Source organism: Mauremys mutica, chromosome 1 (assembly GCF_020497125.1).
Source record: "Mauremys mutica isolate MM-2020 ecotype Southern chromosome 1, ASM2049712v1, whole genome shotgun sequence".
Lineage (NCBI taxonomy): Eukaryota > Metazoa > Chordata > Testudines > Geoemydidae > Mauremys > Mauremys mutica.
This window is the reverse complement of record NC_059072.1, coordinates 242,196,159-242,216,340: the sequence shown is the minus strand read 5'-3', so window position 1 is coordinate 242,216,340 and position 20,182 is coordinate 242,196,159. Positions and strand designations below refer to the sequence as shown.

The 20,182-nt window shown below is 49.8% G+C and overlaps 1 protein-coding gene across 1 annotated transcript in view; it reads right to left on the bottom strand.

Moving 5' to 3' along the window:
* Positions 1–309, bottom strand: part of HERC2 (HECT and RLD domain containing E3 ubiquitin protein ligase 2) — a 193,783-nt gene extending 193,474 nt beyond the window's left edge. The window contains exon 1 of the mRNA XM_045004994.1: positions 237–309. The gene's annotated coding sequence lies outside the window, so the exon portion shown is untranslated. The remainder of the gene's footprint in view (positions 1–236) is intronic.
* Positions 310–20,182: the final 19,873 nt, after the last annotated feature.

Genomic DNA, 20,182 nt, shown 5'->3' with positions numbered 1-20,182 from the left:
TCACAGCCGCCTAGACAGGCGCCCACGCAGGGCAGGGCAGGGCAGGGCTCGGGCCAGCCCCAGCAGCTCCCGAGGGCGGGGGGGTCGGCTCGGCTCCCCCCGCGCTCAACAGCGGAGACCCACCGCCCCAGTGCGGGGACCGGGACGGGTCCGACTTCTCGCCCCCGCCAGGCGGGGCGCCCAGGCCCGGCCACCCGCTTCGCTTCGCTTCGCTCCCCCGCGCGGGCAGCACTGACCCTCGGCGCCGGCTCCTCGCGCAGCCGCCACCGTCCTCCGCTCGGGCTATTCTTCTAACCCGACTCCTCGCCCCGCCCCCACCCAATCCCCCTACCGGAAGCAGGAGGAGCCTGGCCCTCCGCGGCCAATCCCGGGGCCGGCAGCCGGAGCCCGTCCACCAATCAGCGTGTAGACAGGAGGCGGGACATCCTGTCTCGAAGCGGGCGGAGCCATAGAGCGGGAGGAGAGAAGGGGGGAAGCCTTGGCTGCAGGGGGAAAGGCTGTTTCTGTAGCGCCCGCCCCCCCACTCCCGCCGGGTCTGTGTGGGCCCCACCGTAAAGCCGCTTAGGCGCTGAGCAGCCTCGCGGGGCGCCGAGTTACAGCCCCTGTGAGCGGGGCGGGGGCGTGTCCTGGAACCTGCCGTGTGACGTGACCTGGGGGCGGGGCAGTAGCGGGGTCCCAGGGCAAAGGGGGAGCCTGGTGGGGCCGCCCGGCCCTGGCTCCGTCACAAGCAGCGGCGTGTCCTGGGCCCCCACGCGCTGCCCCCTCCCCGGGCTCCGCAGCGCCCATTGCCTGGGAACCGGGGGCAATGGGAGCTGCAGGGGCAGCTAAGCGGAGCCTCCCTGGCTGCCCCTGTGCCTAGGGACCGCAGGGACATACGGGCCGCTTCCAGGAGCTACGTGAGGTGAGCCCGCCTGGGGCCCACGCCCCCTCCTGTACCCAGACTCCCTTCCGGAGATGGCACCCCACACCCCCTCCCACCCTCCGAACCCCTCGGCCCCAGCCCCTCCTGTGTCCCAAACCCGCATCCCCAGCTCCACAGCAGAGCCTGCATCCTGAGCTAGAGCCCCCACCACCCCTGCCCCAACTGCGAGCCCCCTCCCACATGCCAAACCCCTCATTTCTTGCCCCACCCCGGAGCCTGGATCCCCTCCCCAAACCCCCCCAAACCCCTGCCTCAGCCCAGAGCCCCCTCCCACACTCTGAACCCAGAGAAGGGACACCGCTCTGGGAAGGGGCAGGGGTGTTTGGTTTTCTGTGATTAGAAAGTTGGCAACCCTAGTAATGTCTGGTGAGGTATTTTTAAATGGTCAGTTGTCATGGTAAGAGCAGGTTAGTGATGGACCATGAGAACGGTTGTCCTGGGTCAGACCAGTTATCTTGCTGTGACAGTGGCCAGGGCCAGAAGCAAGTAGGTGTCAGCCAGTAGGGACACCCTGATCAGCTTGGCTAGTAGCCATTGATGGCCCTATCCTGCATGAATTTATCTAAACCTTTTTTGAACTTTCACAACATCCTCTGCTAGCAAATTCCACAGGTTGACTGTGTGTTGTATGACCACATACATCCCCATGTTTGTTTTAAACTTGCTGCCTATTAATTTCATTGAGTGACTCCTGATTCTTATGTTATGTGAATGGGTAAATAACACTTTCTTATTCACATTCTCCATACCATTCATGATTTTATAGACATCGCTTTCATATCCCCTTTTAGTCATATTTTTTTCTAAATTAAGTCATCCCAGTGTTTTTTATCTTACCTAATATGGAAACTATTCCATATCCCACATGATTTTTTCTCCTTCTCTGTACTTTTTCCTATTCTAATATATCTTTTTTGAGATGGGGTCACCAGAACTGCACACAGTATTCAAGGTATGGGTGTACCATGGATTTATACAGGGGCATTATGATATTTTCTGTTTTATTATCTAGCCCTTTCCTAATGGTTTCTAACATTGTTAGCTTTTTTGACTACCACTGCACCTTGGGCAGATATTACAGAACTATCCGCTAAGACTCCAACATCTCCTTGAGTGGCAACAGCTGATTTAGACCCCATCATTTTGTATATAGTTGGGATTACATTTTCCAACGTGCATTACTTTGCACTAATCAACATTGAATTTCATCTGCCATTTTGTCACCAAGTCATCCACTTTAGTGAGATCCCTTTGTAACTCTTTGCAGTTAGCTTTGGACTTAACTATGTTGAGTAATTTTGAAATTGTCTGTAAATTTTGCCACCTCATTGTTTACTCCCTTTACCTGATCATTTATGATTATGTTGAACAGCATAGGTCCCCGTGCAGAGCCTTGAGAGACCCCACTATTTACTGCTCTCCATTGTGAAAACCCTTTATTCCAATAGTTCTCAACCTCCGGCCCACAGGCTGCTTGCAGCTTATTCAGCATGCAGCTGTGGCCCATGTGACATCCTCAGGGCCATACAGATAGCACTGGTTGTGGCCCACAATGGTAAATAGGAATAAAGCAGTGATTCTCAACCTACCTTTAGTCTGTTACTGATCTATGGGAGGACCTCCTATTCCATGACTGTTTACTTTGCTTAAGAGCCTTTGGTGAGGGACCTTGTCAAAGGCTCTCTGAAAGTCCAGTACACTATGTTGACTTGTACACATACTTATTGACGCCCTCAAAATATAATAGTTGTAAAAAGGAATCATGCCTCAAAGCCATGTTAACTCTTCCCCAACTTATTGTGTTCGTTTGTGTGTCTGATAATTTTGTTTTTTCCTGTAGTTTCAACCGATGTGCTTGGTACTGAAGTTAGGCTTACCAGCCTGTAATTACTGGGATTGCCTCTGGAGCCTTTTTGTTGTTGTTGTTGTTGTTACGTTTTATATTAGCTACCCTCCAATCATCTGGTATAGAGGCTGATTTAAGTAACAGGTTATATATCCCAGTAGTTCTGCAATTTCATATTAGAGTGCTAAATTTAATTACATTATGGTCGCTATTACCAAGCAATTCAGCTAGATTCACTTCTTGGACCAGATCTTGTGCTCTCGTTAAGACTAAATCAAGAATTGCCTTTCCCCTTCTTGGTTCCAGGACAAACTGATTCTTGGAGTAGTCCTTTGTAGTGTCAAGAAATGTATCTCTGCAACCTTTCCTGAGGTGATATACCTGGTTAATATGAGAGTAGTCAAAATCTTCCATTGTTGTGTTTTCTGCTTTTGCAGCCTCAATAAATCTCCCTAATTATTTCACATTTCATGGAAAATTAACAAGAAGGGGTTGGTTTGAAACAGGGATTTGAAGTAGAAAACTGAGGTAACCAAATGCCCAGGAAGAAGGAGGTTATTCTGAAGAGGGATGCTGAGAAAGAAAGCCATGCACTTTTTTGCATGAGTTGGAGGAAACAAAAGGAGCATGGAGGCAAGTAGAAGAAGCAGAGTGTCTATGTGAGAGGAAAAAAAACACAACACATTTCATTGTCAGTTTAGCACAGACTTAGTTAAATCAGTGCAAGTGCCTTGTGCAAACGTGTTTGGTTTGGCTTAAGAGTATCTGTACCTGGGTTTATGCCAGTTCAACTAAATCAGCTTCTAAATCTCTGCAGTTTTCTCTTGTAGACGAGGCCTTCACTGAGACATGATGGCTCACAACAGGAGACAATTGCAGCCAGGAACAGACTGTATGTTACCTTGAAGGTGGGGAAGAGAAGTTTTGGGGGAAGAGAAATAGAAAGAAGGAAAAATGTTAGGAATGTAGGAGTAATTTGGACATTGGAGAAGGGGGATGGGAGTAGGATAGGGTTTGATTTGTTTGTTTTAAAATACAACAGTCCTCAGAACAATAAAGTAGAAAAGATCAAAGTGGGAATAAAAATCTGTTGCCCAGAAGCCCAAGGTATAGACATGGTATCGGGAGAAGTAAAAGTATCCAGTTGCCTGTTTGCCAAAGAAGGAAAATGGAGGACGCTAGAGGTGGACTTGAATGACCTCAGGCATAGAAGTATTGAGCTGCCAGTCAGAGGAGCATGCAGCCTGGGGACCTGAGTGAGAGCAGAACAAAGAAAAGATGGTCAGAACTATTGTGCTTCCAGTGGAATAAGACTTGTTCATGTCAGCCACACAAGTAATGCTTTGGAAAAAAGGGTTGGACCAGAAAGAAGTGCACTACCAAGGATACCTGAAGTTGAGCATCAGTTTGTATGTGTTCAACAGTATTCTAATCAGAGGCCTGTGTTGACGAGGGAGAAGAGAGATTACAGTCAAATAGCTAAAAGGCAGTTAGGCAAAGGTAAGCAATAATTTAATTAATCTGCCAACCAATTTTAAGTAGCCTTTGTAATAAACTAAATCATAGGCTGATTACTTGCTGTTGCAAAAACACAATATACTTGATTCTCCAATGCCTTTTGCATTGTGGAGTCATTTGCAAAGAGGATGTAAAACACTTACCTTTCTGATTTGGTAGTTTTACATACACTGCACAGATGTAAACAATTACGCAAGCTGCAGGCCTGATTCTTCATTGCCCTGATCTCTTTCTCCAATACAGGGGTCTGCAACCTATGGCACACGTGCCAAAGACTGCACACGAGCCGATTTTTAATGGCACGCTGCTGTCTGCCGGGGTCCCGGCCACCGGCCCTGCCCAGCCTGCAGCCGGGACCCTGGCACCGGCAGGCAGCAGCGTGCCATTAAAAATCCTGCCCAGCCCAACCTGCTCTTCTCTGCCCGCACCCACCGCTCTCTCCTGCGGAGGCAGGAGCTTGGTCCTGCCAACTGCTGCTGCAGGGCAGCCTCCACCGGCAGCCAAGCTCCCTCCTCCCCCGCCTCCTCCTCCAGCGTGATGGATTCCTGCCCCTCCTCCTCCTCCTCTCTCCCTGTGGCCGGATAGCTGATGGCCCTGGAGAGGGAGCGGGAGAAGTGGAACCGCAGCTGCAGCATGCTCGCTGATCCAGATAAGAGGTGGGGATGGGGCCTTGGGGAAGGAGGGTGGAATTAGGGCATATCACCTCCAGCCCCCTGCCGTGAGCCGCTCAGGGCAGGGGGCTGGGGGCATCCCCACGACTCCAACCCACACCCCCTGCCCTGACTCCTGAACCCCCTCACCCCCACCCCTCTGCCTTGAGTCCTGCACCTCCCACACCACCCAGGCCCCTGCCCTGACCCTTGCATCCCCCACGACCCCAGCCCTGACTCCAGCACCCCCCACACGTACCCAGCTCCCCCACACTCCATGCCCTGACTCCACCCTGTCACATGTCCCAGCCCTCTGCCCTGACTTCTGCACCCTTCCCACACACCTCCATCCCCCTGCCCTGACTCCTGCATCCCCCACACATACCCGGTCCCCCACACACACCCCATGCCCTGACTCTTGCACCTCCCACATCCCCACCCTGAGCACCAAATGGAAGCTCCTGCACCACCACCCCATTCCCACCTGCACCCTTCACACCAAATGGGAGCTGCCCCAAGCCTGAACCCCCTCCCTCATTCTAGCTACCAGCCAGACCCTACATCCCAACCCCCAGCCTGCTCCTTCACCCCCACCCCTGTGCTCAGTGCACTCCCACCCTCAGCTCAGTGCAGAGAGAGAGGAAGAGAATGGGCTAAAACCAGGGAGAAGGTAGGTACCCACTGTATGTGGGCAGGGCCAGGACCCCAGACCGGCAGTGGGCTGAGCAGGGCCGGCAGCCGGGACCTTGGCTGGCAGGAGCTGGCGGATGGAACCCCAGACCAGCGGCGGGCTGAGCCACTCAGCCCACTGGAGTCCTGGCCGCTGCTCCCGCTCAGCCCGCCGCCGGTCTGGGGTTCTGGCTGCCGGCCCCTTGCCAGCCGGGGTCCCGGTCGCATGCCCCGCTCAGCCCACTGCCAGCCTAGGTGAATGGAATCCCAGGCCAGCGGCGTAATATCAGCATTTTAATTTAATTTTAAATGAAGCTGCTTAAACATTTTGAAAACCTTGTTTACTTTACATACGACAATAGTTTAGTTATATAATATATAGACTTATAGATAGAGACCTTCTAAAAAACGGTAAAATGTATTACTGGAACATGAAACCTTAAATTAAAGTGAATAAATGAAGACTCGGCACACCACTTCCGAAAGGTTGCCGACCCTTGCTCTAATACTTCTTACAGACTTTTACAATTGCAAACTTAGGTGCTGCCTCTGCCAGAGCCAAGCAATTTAATTTGTAAGCTAGACCTTGATTTACACACTATTTTAAAACACAATTGTTTAAAAACTGTATACACACAGACTTTGTTGATTTAAACAATATATTTGAAAAATGCCTGTAATATATCAAATCCTCCTCCTGAATCCACAGAGGGTAATACCAAAGGCCTTAGGCTAAGTAAACAAGGTATATGGCACAGATGAATATGTTAAGAAATATGAGAAGCAAATGAATTTCCAGAACTCATTGAAAGCTAAATATCCATTGCTTTGATATCAAAAAGATGAAATGTTATGTATAATTTGAGAATGCGTGAAAAGCTTTTGGATAAAATCAGTCTTTGTATGTAAAGGTTTGTCTACACTACGGGATTATTCCGATTTTACAGAAACCGTTTTTTAAAAACAGATTGTATAAAGTCGAGTGCACGTGGCCACACTAAGCACATTAATTCGGCAGTGTGCGTCCATGTACCAAGGCTAGTGTCGATTTCCGGAGCGTTGCACTGTGGGTAGTTATCCCATAGTTCCCGCAGTCTCCCCTGCCCATTGGAATTCTGGATTGAGATCGCAGTGCCTGATGGGACAAATATCAGAGGGGTAGCCGTGTTAGTCTGGTTCTGTAGAAGCAGCAAAGAATCCTGTGGCACCTTATAGACTAAACATTGTCGCGGGTGGTTCTGGGTACAGCCTCACCCCTCCCTCCGTGCAAGTAGCAGACAACCATTTCATGCCTTTTTTCCTGGGTGAACTGTGCAGACGCCATAGCACGGCAAGCATGGACCCTGCTCCGCTCAAGACAGCAGTCATGGATGTTGTAAACACCTCGCGGATTCTCGTGCAGTCTATGCTGAACCAGGACTTGCAAAACTACAGCAGCGTGACGACGAGAGTGATGAGGATGTGGACGCAGAATTCTCTCAAACCGCAGGCCCCTGCATTTTGGAGATCATGCTGGTAATGGGGCAGGTTCCAGCCACGGAACGCCGATTTTGGGCCCGAGAAACAAGCACAGACTGGTGGGACCACATAGTGTTGCAGGTCTGGGATGATTCCCAGGGTCTGCAAAACTTTTGTATGCATAAGGGCACTTTTATGGAACATTGTGACTTGCTTTCCCCTGCCCTGAAGCGCCAGAATACCAAGATGAGAGTAGCCCTCACAGTTGAGAAGCAAGTGGTGATAGCCCTGTGGAAGCTTACAACGCCAGACAGCTACTGGTCAGTCAGGCATCAGTTTGGAGTGGGCAAATCTACTGTGGGGGCTGCTGTGATCCAAGTAGCCAACGCAATTAAAGAGCTGCTGATATCAAGGGTAGTGACTCTGGGAAATGTGCAGGTCATAGTGGATGGCTTTGGTGCAATGGGATTCCCTAACTGTGGTGGGGCGCTAGGGATATGGGTTCCATCTATCTTGGCACCGGAACACCTGGGCACCCAGTACATAAACCGCAAGGGGTACTTTTCCATGGTGCTGCAAGCACTGGTGGATCACAAGGGACGTTTCACCAACGTCCACGTGGGATGGCCGGGAAGGGTTCATGACGCTCGCGTCTTCAGGAACACTACTCTGTTTAAACGGCTGCAGCAAGGGAATTACTTCCCAGACCAGAAATTAACAGTTGGGGATGTTGAAATGCCTGTAGTTATCCTAGGGGACCCAGCCTATCCCTTGATGCCATGGCTCATGAAGCCATACACAGGCAGCCTGGACAGTAGTCAGGAGTTGTTCAACTACAGGCTGAGCAAGTGCAGAATGGTGGTAGAATGTGCATTTGGCCGTTTAAAGGCGCGCTGGTGCACTTTACTGACTCGCTCAGACCTCAGCCAAACCAATGTCCCCTTTGTTATTGCTGCTTGCTGTGTGCTGCACAATCTCTGTGAGAGTAAGTGGGAGACTTTTATGACGGGATGGGATGCTGAGGCAAATCACCTGGCTGCTGATTACGCGCAGCCAGACACCAGGGCGATTAGAGGAGCACACCAGGAAGCGGTGCACATCAGAGAGGCTTTGAAAACCAGTTTCATTACGGGCCAGGGTATGGTGTGACTGTTTGTTTCTCCTTGATGACCCCCCCCCCAATTGACTCATTCCCTGTAAGCCACCCACCCTCCCCCTTTGATTACCGCTTGCTTCTTAAGGAAATAAAGTCATTCTCGTTTAAAAATCATGTATTATTTATTAATTATAAAAAGAGGGAGAGAACTGACAAGATAGCCCAGGTGGGGTTTGGGAGGAGGATAGGAGGGAAGGAAAAGGCCACTAAAAATTTTTCAAAATAATGACAGCCTTTTGGTTGGGCTGTCCACTGGGATGGAATGGGCGGGTGCACGGAGCTTCCCCCCACGCATTCTTAGTCATCTGGTGGGTGAGTAGGCTAAGGAACATGGTGAGGGGGGAGGATGGTTATACAGGGGCTGCAGCGGCACTCTGTGATCCTGCTGCCGTTCCTGAAGCTCCACCAGACGCCGGAGCATGTCAGTTTGATCACACAGCAGCCCCAGAGTTGCATCCCGCCACCGCTGATCTTCCTGCCGACACCTCTGATCTTCCTGCCGACACCTCTCATCTCGAGCGTCTCTCCTCTCCTCACGTTCACTGGCATCTTTCCTGTACTTTGATACCACGTCCTTCCACTCATTCAGATGAGCTCTTTCATTGCGGGTCACTTCCATGATTTCCGAAAACATTTCGTCTCGTGTCTTTTTTTTCCGCCGCCTTATCTGAGATAGCCTTTGGGACGGAGGAGGGAGACTTGAAAAATTTGCAGCTGCAGGAGGAAGGGAGAGAAGTATTTAAAAAGATACATTTTACAGAACAATGGTTATACTCTTTCACAGTGAACAACACTATTCACCTTACATAGCACATGTGATCTCACTACAAGGTCGCATTTTGCATCTTAATATTGAGTGCCTGCGGCTTTGGTGTTAGAGATCACAGACACAGGTCCAGGCATCAGAATTTGTCTTGCATACGGCCATGGTAAGCCATTGTCTTTCGGCTTCTGCAGCCTTCATATATCCAGCGCCCTCCTTTCCCAAATAGCAAGCAAAGCCCGTTGAGTGCTGCTTCTTTCCTGTTAACGTGCAGCACCAGAACCACCCCCATCCAATTCTCTGGGATGATCGCTTTACCCCTCCCCCCCACCGCGTGGCTGGTATCATGGAAGATCGCTGCTAGCCAAACGCGAAAAAGCTCAGCGCCAATCACCCTCCCTCCCCCTGCTTGGCTAAATGCAGGGAAGGATTTCTTTTAAGCCACAGGCAAACAGCCCAGCGATCTCTGTCTCTCCCCTTAATTAAATTCCCGTATTTCAACCAGGTTACCATGAACGATATCACTCTCCTGAGGATAACACAGCGAGATAAGGAACGGATGTTGCTTGAATGCCAGCAAACACCGGGACTATACGCAGCTAGGCTTTGTCATGCAATGATACCAGATTACTTGCTACATGCATGGCGTGGTCAAGTGTCCTACCATGGAGGATGGAATAAGGCTGCCCTGCCCAGAAACCTTCTGCAAAGGCTTTTGGAGTACCTCCAGGAGAGCTTCATGGAGATGTCCCTGGAGGATTTCCGCTCCATCCCCAGACATGTTAACAGACTTTTCCAGTAACTGTACTGGCCGCGAATGCATCCCAAGTCCTCAGGGCAAATTAATCATTAAAAAACGCTTGCTTTTAAACCATGTTTTATATTTACAAAGGTACACTCACCAGAGGTCCCTTCCATGGCTTCATTGTCTGGGATAGTGGCTTGGGAAGGCTGGGAGGGTACTTCTGTCAGGCTGAGAAAAAGCTCCTGGCTGTTGGGGAGAACGGAGTGCTGTGTGCTCTCTGCAAGCTCGTCCTCCTCTTCCTCCTCCTCATCTTCCCCATCCGCAGAATCCTCAAGCAAGGCTAAGATTACCCCCATCTCGGAATCCACGGACAGGGGTGGGGTAGTGATGGCGGACCCCCCCTAGAATTGCATGCAGCTCAGCATAGAAGCGGCATGTTTGTGGCTCTGTCCCGGACCTTCCGTTTGCTTCTTTGGTTTTCTGGTAGGCTTGTCTGAGCTCCTTAACTTTCACACGGCACTGTACTGAGTCCCTGGTATGGCCTCTCTCCATCATGGCCTTGGAGATTTTTTCAAATGTTTTTTCATTTTGTCTTTTGGAACGGAGTTCTGTTAGCACAGAATCCTCTCCCCATATAGCGATCAGATCCAGTACCTCCCATGCAGTCCATGCTGGAGCTCTTTTTCGATTCTCAGACTGCATAGTTACCTGTGCTGATGAGCTCTGAGTGGTCACCTGTGCTGATCAGCTCTCCACGCTGGGCAAACAGGAAATGAAATTCAAAAGTTCATGGGGCTTTTCCTGTGTACCTGGCCAGTGCATCCGACTCCAGATTGCTGTCCAGAGCGGTCACAATGGTGCACTGTGGGATAGCTCCCGGAGGCCATTACCGTCGAATTGCGGCCACACTAACCCTATTCCGAAATGGCAATACCGATTTGAGCGCTACTCCCCTCGTCGGGGAGGAGTACAGATATCAATATTAAGAGCTCTTTATATCAATATAAAGGGCTTCGTTGTGTGGAGGGTTGCAGAGTTAATTCGGTTTAACGCTGCTAAATTCGGTATAAACCCGTAGTGTAGACCAGGCCTAAGTATAAGACCTTTATCATTAATTCCCTACATGTACATGCCCACTCCACTGCTCATGCAATATGCATAAAAACAGAATATATGTCATTGTCTAAAAGACTTGTCTACAGAAATTACTAGATGGCTCTTTAAAAGTGAACAGGAAGTTGTCCAAAAGTGTGCCACCTTCTTGAACATTGCTTACACAATCACTAAACATGATTTGAGTTTTGAAATGTGCTGCAACTTGGAGGCTAAAAATGGCCTAAATCTTGGATCAAACTATATTAATACTCATGGAGTAAAAGATTTTATAAAGGGAATTGCAAAGTCCCTTAGAGAAATTTCTAAAAAAATATACACAGAGCTAGGGTCAAAGTTGGTAAACTTTAGGAAGCAAAGTTAGGTTCCTAAATACATGTGTGTGTACCGGAGCTGCTCAGAACTTTTGAAAATCAGTCACCTCCATTTAGGTGACTATGTATAATTTAAAAGCCTAATTTTATGCACCTAGTATTGAAAATTTTGGCTTAAGTTTATTCCTATGATGGCTGATGGATTCACTGACAGTTATGTAGCTGAGCAATAGTTGTTGTACATCAGGATGGGAAATTTCATATACTCTTTGCTGACAAGGTAGACTTGGAACAGAGGACAACTTATGGTATCATTTGAAACAAAGACACATTTAAGAGTTATAGGGAACAAGACAGAAGACAAAGTTGGTTGCTGACATTTACTTGGTACAGGAGTCAACATAGTTTGTTCAAATGTTGTACAAGCCAGGATTAGACAAGATACTACAGAGTGTGTCTACCACCAACTTTGTTATTTTTATTCTGGCTCTCCAAAAAGATTGTCCTTCAATTAGAAAGTTTGAATTTATTTTTAAAGACATTTTCTAGTTTTATGGATCAAATGAAGGTCTAGCTGATACTCCTGAGACAACTGGATCAAGAGTATCCAACAGGTATGAGTGGTGCTTACTCAGACCAGAACCCTCAGGCTATGCTACACCAGCCTAACTAGCAATCCATCACGAGCTTGAAAGGTGACTAGAAACAAAATGTGGACACGGTCATAGTGAACATTCAACAGCACTAGTGTAGGACTAGTATAATCATGGTCAGACCTGGATTTCAAACCAGATGGAGAATGTTTACTTGAATTTGAAACACATTGTCTCAGTGCTGGCTCAGTCTCAGAGTGGTAGTGATTGTGGCACTTTGATTTATACTAAATCAAGAAGAAATTTCAATGTATGAGACCAATGGAAGTCAGACATGCTAAAAACAAGAGAGCTGCATTCTCAGGTCCACTAAGACTGTTGATCTTTATAACTGTGGTCATTAGTGATCCTAATTCAGGTTCAGTGGTGACAGCATGGGTAAGCTATGTACAACAGCAGAGGAGGGCACAGGAGCTATTCGTAGTGGGCAGGACTCCAAAATGGAGTCTGGGAAAAGGATAAAAATTAAATAGCAGAAACACCTGACTTGCAGCACTTATAAAAAAGTTAGACTACAATTACAATTCTTCTAATCAATGCAAGAGGTGTAGCTAGCTGGGTTCTATTCTCAGGGTATTTCTATACTAGAGGTGGAAGATGTAGTTTCCAGCTCAAGTAGATATACCCGTGCTAGCTCTGATCAAGCTATCACACTTAAAAATAAGTATAGCCACAGCAGTATGAATTACAGGAGGAGCAGTCACCCAAATATGTACCTGTGGTTTCAGACAGGATCATTCTTGGGGTAGCTAGGCCTTCCCAATACTGTTACCCACACAAAATTCTCAGTTACTCACACACTTTAGGGGCACCCACCTTTACCCTGTTCCTTGGGCTCAGGTGTAACCCTGTCAATTTAAGTACCACCAAATTCCTAGGTCTCGGTGTAATTTTCTGCAGGTTTGCAGAACCTTTTACCAGTGAAACAACCTTACACAGTAATAGCCTTATCCTCTATTTATTTCTAATTACCAAGCAGAATACGCGTGCTAAGCATACAGTGCTATGCTCACCAAGCCTGATCAGGCAGGCAAACTTTTCCTGTTGGCCTGTCAAGGTCAGTCTCATCTGGATTCTGGTTGCTGCATGTCACAGTTGTGCAGAGGATTCTTAACAGTTCTCATCTTAGGCTGTGTTTTGGAGGTGAGTTCTTCTTCCAGGTCTTTCCTTCTTATTCTTCTGTTCCTTCTTTGCTGGTCTCTTTCTTGGACCCCAGTTTATACAAGCAAGTGTCAGGATCCCAACAAGAACAGTCAGGAACAAGGGGAAAACCTGTGGCCAGGAGTAGCCAAGGAGTTCATAGTCAGTTCCAAGCCAGGGTCAATACCAATGGTCAAAGTCCAAGTCAGGTTTTAGGGTTCAAGTCAGGAGAGTCCAAATCAAGCCAAGAGTTCACAAGCATAGAACAGGAACAGTCCTGGCAGCTACAGAAGACTGTTGCTTGGACACTCCCTAGAATGCCCCTTGGGTTTATATACAGCAGGGAGCCAATCAGGCACTATTGGGGCTGCTGCCTGTCAAATGCTTGAGGTGGAACTTCCCATGGTCTGTGTCCACAGCAGTTTATGTGGAGTGGAGCGTGGTTACAGCTACTGCTAGGTGGTAGCCGAGGGACATACTGGCCACCTCTTCCAGCAGCTCCCATTGGCCCGGAGCAGCGATCCGCAGCCAGTGGGAGCCACAATCGGCCGGACCTGCAGAAGGGGCAGGTAAACACACCGGCCCGGCCTGGCCCACCAGGGGCTTTCCCTACACAAGCCCTGTTTGAGAAACCCTGGTCTATAACTATATGGCATTTTTTTCTAATCCTTTAATCATTCTCGTGGCTCTTCTTTCAATCCTCTCCAATTTATCAACATCCTTCTTGAATTGTTGGCACCAGAACTGGACACAGTATTCTAGCTGGGAATGCACCAGTGCCAAATACAGAGGTAAAACAACCTCTCTACTACTACTCAAGATTCTCTTATTTCTTCATCCCAGGATCTCATTACTTCTCTTGGCCACAGCTTCACACTGGGAGCTCTTGTTCAGCTGATTATCCACCACAACCTCCAATTTTTTTTCACAATCACTGCTTTCCAAGATAGAGTCCCCATCGTAAGTATGTCTGACATGCTTTGTTCCTAGAAGTAAACATTTACCTTTAGCCATATAAAGATGCATATTTTTAGCTTGCACCCAGTTTACCATGTAATCCAGATCTTCTTTGTTATTTACCTCTGCCCAATTTTTGTTTCATTTGCAAACTTTATCAATGATGATTTTATGTTTTCTTCCAGGTCACTGATAAAAATGTTAAATAGCATTTAAGAAACTATTCCTGCAAACAGTGCAAACAGACCTGCTCAATGACAGTTTCCTATTTACAGTTCCATTTTGAGCTCTATCAGTTAGCCAGTTTTCAATCCACTTCATGTGCACCATGTTAATTTTATATCATTCTAGTTTTTTCATCAAAATGTCATGAAGTTCCAAGTCAAATGATACCTCTATGTGTTTTATCTCTAGCTGCTGCTGTTGTGGCACTGGAGCATTCCCCCTCCATACCCACAGAATGCCTGACCACGATAAGGAGGAGAAAGAAGAGAAAACAAGATGATGTGATCAGCGCAATCCTGCAAGCCACCACTGCATCAGATCATGAACAGAGTGCCTGGAGAGTTAATATTTCAGACGGTATGGAGAAGGAAGGAGCAGACAAGAGAGAGGCTCAGGAGTCCAAGCAGGAAAAGGAGAGGGAGATTCACCAGGACCTAATGGGGCTTCTCTGGCAGCACCCCCCAACATTCCATATGGCATCAGGAGCCACATCCCTACCTCTACCACTCCACTCCAGGGATAATGAGAACCACAGCTTCACATACACTGACCTTTAAGAGCCATTGGTTGCTGTATGTACAGCCAAAGTGGACATTAATGTTCTTTCCCCTTGTTAAGTTCTGTTCCGTTAATTTATTTCATTAGTTTGTATTGTACACCTCTACCCCGCTATAACGTGACCCGATATAACACGGGTTCGCGTATAGCGCGGTAGCAGCGGGGCTCTGGCGGCGCTTTAAAGGGTCCGGGGCTCCGGCTGATGTGGGGAGCCCCAGGCCCTTTAAATCTCGCTGGAGCCCTGCCGCTGCTACCCCGGGGCTGCAGCAGCGGGGCTCGCCGGCGATTTAAAGGGCTCCCCGCAGTGGCTGGAGCCTGCAGCTCTTTAAATCACCGCCAGAGCCCTGCCACCACTACCCTGATATAACGGGGTTTCAGCTATAACGGTAGGGATTTTTGGCTCCCCACGACCTCGTTATAGCAGGGTAGAGGTGTATTTGTTTTTAATTGCACATGATTGGATTTTTTGTTTCGGGGGGGGGAGTTGGTTTGCACTGGTTTTGGAGTGCAATAAACTTTTTTTTTTTTTGGTAAATAATTCTACTTTATTACTTCACAACATATGCTAAAGAATGCCTACCGCTACTGAAAGTGCCTACTATTTGTCATTGTGCAGGGGAACAGAACTCATAGAATCAGTGACAGACACAGTGTAATAATTATAAATGTACAGCAATCGCTGGGAAATTAATAGGTGCAGTAACAGTGTTATATTCATAAACGTATATCAAATACCACACAATTCCTAATAGTTCCCAAAACTTCAGGTAGAGCATAGTCCACCATGCTACATTTCTGTGGCTGACTTAAAGTGCTCTTTCTAGGCCTCTCTCAGCCACATAGCTCCATGGTGAGTTCTTATAATAGCCCTTGTGTCTGCCTGTTTGAATTCAACACACAGCTGCTTCACCTCCATTCTCCACCCAGGTGGCAACTTTTCTCCTTTGCCTCACAGCAGGGGCGGCAGGTTATATGGGCTCAAGGTGCTCAAGCACCAGGAATATTCAAGGTTGAGGGCTGTGCTCACCAATATTTGGAGCTGGGTTTCTCCCCTGGCCCTGCCTGGAGCAGGCCCTCCCCCGCCTCGGAGCTTCCCTGCCTGAAAGAAAACAGCCGGTGCCTCTCTCCCTTGCTTGTGCTGCTTCTGCCTAAGGCTATAGAGATCAGCCGCTGGCAGCCTCTTGGAGCACCGCTGGAGAGGAAGAGGGAGAGAGGAGGCGGCAGGGGAGGCACACACGCGCTTCGGAGCTCTCTCCCCCGCCCCCCGGCACCACATGGAGGAGATGCCAAGGGGACTTCCGGCCAGGAGATGGACATCTGTGGTGGACTTCAGTCGCCTGAACAGCTGCTGGGGCTTCGGTGAGGTTGACCCTGTGATCCACCCCCTCCCCCAACAGCCCCCACTCCTGCCCAATGCTGGGCAAGTGGCAGCCCCATCCCCAGTGAGACAAGGGTGAGGGGCAGCAGGCTGCAGCAGGGGAGGAAGGAAGCCACATTGCTGGCAGTTCCGCCCCTTCCCCCCTGCTCCCCAGCACCCACCCACCACAGGGGAGATGGAGGAGGGGAGCTTCCTAGACCTGAGCAGCTAGGGCTTGGGTGAATTTTGTGACACCCTACCCCCCACCAGCCACCACCCTGCAGTCCCCACTCCTGCCCCATGCTGGGCAAGGGGCAGTCCCATCCCCCAACCCCAGTGAGGCTATGGTGAGGGGCAGCAGCGGGGGAGGACACGTAATGGCAAACCCGCCCCCCCCGGTACCTACCATAGGGAAGGTGAGTGGGCTTTCTGGACCTGAGAGAGTCCCTAGGAGCATATGCAGTGACCGTGGTGAAGAGTGAGTGTGCTGCGGGGGAGAGAGGGGAGAGGAGGGGTCCGTCCCCTAGAGCTTGCTGCTACCAGTAAGCGGGGGAGTCCTCTCTGGCCCTAGCCCTGGGGCAGCCTGTCTGCATCCCAAGTTCCTTATCCCCAGCCCTACTTCACCCCAGAGCCTGCACCCCCAGCACCCCAACCCTGAGCACCCTCCTGCACTGTGAACCCCTCGTCCCCAGCGCCACCCCAGAGCCCTCACTTGAGGGGGAAAACTTGCAACTTAAATTTGGTGGTCAGTTTGGAGTATCATTGTGTTTAGCACAATACTTGATTATTTTACAGGTGTTACAAAGTAGGAATGTTCTTAATGTTTTCTCTGAATACTGTGTGGGTGCCTCAGTTTCCCCTATGCATTTCTCAAGGATCTAGATGTTGGGATAAGGATGTGTGATTGTTGTAGAGCCCTAGAGTGTCAGTGTGATGCTGTCTGCACAGAAAATGGCCGAAACCCTGTCTCCGGGCAACTGATGGCCTGGGTCGCTCTCCTGCAAGGTGCCAACTGAAGGTGTTGGAGAACAAAGAGATCAGGTGGCCTCCTAATGCCTGGAAAAGAGACAAAAGCCAGAGGAGAGAGTGTCAGTGCCTGTGCGGACTTCTGGGAAGCGCATGGTGTGGAAGGGGATGCTGGGATTCTTTGGAACTATTCCATACAAAGCCAGTCAGGACTTTGGGGGACCCTCCTCTCACTGAGCATACTGTCTCCAGGGCAAGAAGCTTACACCTTCCTGGGTCTGACCTCAGAGCATTCAGCATGCCCTTCCACACTGTGCGCTTTCCGCAGCAAGTGTGCCCAGGCAGGTCCTGGGACAAGCAGAGGTCCCTGCACCCCAACTCTGCAGTCAGACGTGACTCTCAGCCAGCTAGTAAAACAGAAAGTTTATTAGACGACAGGATCATAGTCTAAAACAGAGCTTGTAGGTACAGAAAACAGGACCCCTCAGCCAGGTCTATCTTGGAGGGTGGGGAGACTAGACTTAAATTCTGGGCCTCACCCCATTTCCCCAGCCAGCTCCAAATTGACACTCCCTCCTCTAGCCTTTGTGTCTCTTCTGGACAAGGAGGCCACCTGATCTCTTTGTCCCTAACACCTTCAGTTGGCACCTTGCAGGGGAAACTGAGGCACCAACACAGTATTCAGAGAAAACATTAAGAACATTCTCACTCTGTCAGAACTGGTGCACCAAAATATAATACCGTATACTGAAGCAGGCAAGTGCTGCTTCTGACTTTCCACTTTTAACTGACTCTTGTAATCACGAGGTGCCGATGCATTGTAGCTTCATTTTATATTGGCTTACAGGGCGGGAGCCGGGGGTTGGGGGCACCACTATTTTGGACACCACCAAAAGTTATGCAAACCTACGCCTATGCCCTTAGGAACCCTAACCCTAGGGCAGAAAACCCTGCCAATAGGAACCCTAACCCTAGCTCCAACTGCCCTACCCATAGGAACCCTAATCCTGGTGCGGGAAGCCCTACCCATAGGAACCCTAACCCTAGGGCGGGAAGCCCTACCCATAGCAACCCTAAACTTAGCTCCATGAACCCTACCCATAGGAAACCTAACCCTAGCTCCATGTACCCTACCCATAGGAACCCTAACCCGAGCTCCAAGTGCCCTACCCATAGGAACCCTAACCCTAAGGCGGGAACCCCTACCCATAGGAATCCTAACCCTAACTCCAAGTGCCCAACCCTTAGTAACTCTAACCCTAACTCCAAGTACCCTACCCATACGAACCCTACCCCTAGCTCCAAGTGCCCTACCCACAACAACCCTAACCCTAGGGCGTGAAGCTCTACACATAGGAACCCTAACCCTAACTTCAAGTGCCCTACCCATAGCGACCCTAACCTTAGCTCCAAGTGCCCTACCCATAGCAAGCCTAACCCAAGCTCCAAGTGCCCTAACCATAGGAACCCTAACCCTAGGGCGGGAAGCGCTACCCATGGGAACCCTAACCCTAACTCCAAGTGCCCTACCCATAGGAACCCTCACACTAGGGCGGGAAGACCTACCCATAGGAACCCAAACCCTAGGGCGGCAAGCGCTACCCATACGAACCCTAACCCTAGCTCCAAGTGCCCTACACATAGCAACCCTAACCCTAGGGAGGGAAGGCCTACCTGTAGCAAACCTAACCCTAGGGCATAAAGACCTACCCATAGGAACCCTATCCCTACCTCCATGTGCCCTACCCATAGCAACCCTAACCCTAGCTCCAAGTGCCCTACCCATAGCAACCCTAACCCTAGCTCCAAGTGCCCTACCCATAGCAATCCTAACCCTAGCTCCAAGTGCCCTACCCATAGCAACCCTAAACCTAGCTTCCAAGTGCCCTACCCATAGCAACCCTAACCCTAGGGCTGGAAGCCCTACCCACAGCAACCCTAATCCTAGCTCCAAGTGCCCTACCCATAGCAACCCTAACCCTAGCTCCAAGTGCCCTACCCATAGCAACCCTAACCCTAGCTCCAAGTGCCCTACCCATAGCAACCCTAACCCTAGCTCCAAGTGCCCTACCCATACCAATCCTAACCCTAGCTCCAAGTGCCCTACCCATAGCAACCCTAACCCTAGCTTCCAAGTGCCCTACCCATAGCAACCCTAACCCTAGGGCTGGAAGCCCTACCCACAGCAACCCTAATCCTAGCTCCAAGTGCCCTACCCATAGCAACCCTAACCCTAGCTCCAAGTGCCCTACCCATAGAAACCCTAACCCTAGGGCTGGAAGCCCTACACATAGCAACCCTAACCCTAGCTCCAAGTGCCCTACCCATAGCAACCCTAACCCTGGGACGGGAAGCCCTACCCATAGGAACCCTAACCCTAGCTCCAAGTGCCCTGCCCATAGGAACCCTAACCCTAGTACCAAGAGCCCTACCCATAGGAACCCTAACCCTAGGGCGGAAAGCAATACCCATAGGAACCATATCCCTAACACCAAGTGCCCTACCGATAGGAACCCTCACCCTAGGGCGGGAAGCCCTACCCATAGAAAACCCTAACCCTAACTCCAAGTGCCCTAACCATAAGAACACTAACCCTAACTCCAAGTGCCCTACCCATAGGAACCCTAAGCCTAGCTCCAAGTGCCCTATCCACAACTACCCTAACCCTAGGGCGTGAAGCTCTACACATAGAAACCCTAACCCTAACTTCAAGTGCCCTACCCATAGCAACCCTAACCTTAGCTCCAAGTGCCCTATTCATAGGAACCCTAACCCTAGGGCGGGAAGCGTTACCATTAGGAACCCTAACCCTAGCTCCAAGTGACCTACCCATAGGAAACCTAACCCTAGCTCCATGTACCCTACCCATAGGAACCCTAACCTTAGCTCCAAGTGCCCTACTCATAGGAAACCTAACCCTAGGGCGGGAAGCCCTATCCATAGGAAACCTAACCCTAGGGCGGGAAGCGTTACCATTAGGAACCCTTACCCTACCTCCAAGTGATCTACCCATAGGTCCTAACCCTAGCTTCAAGTGCCCTACCTATAGGATCCCTCACCCTAGGGCGGGAAGCCCTACCCATAGGAACCCTACCCCTAGCTCCAAATGCCCTACCCATAGCAACCCTAACCCTAGGGCTGGAAGCCCTACCCATAGCAACTCTAACCCTAG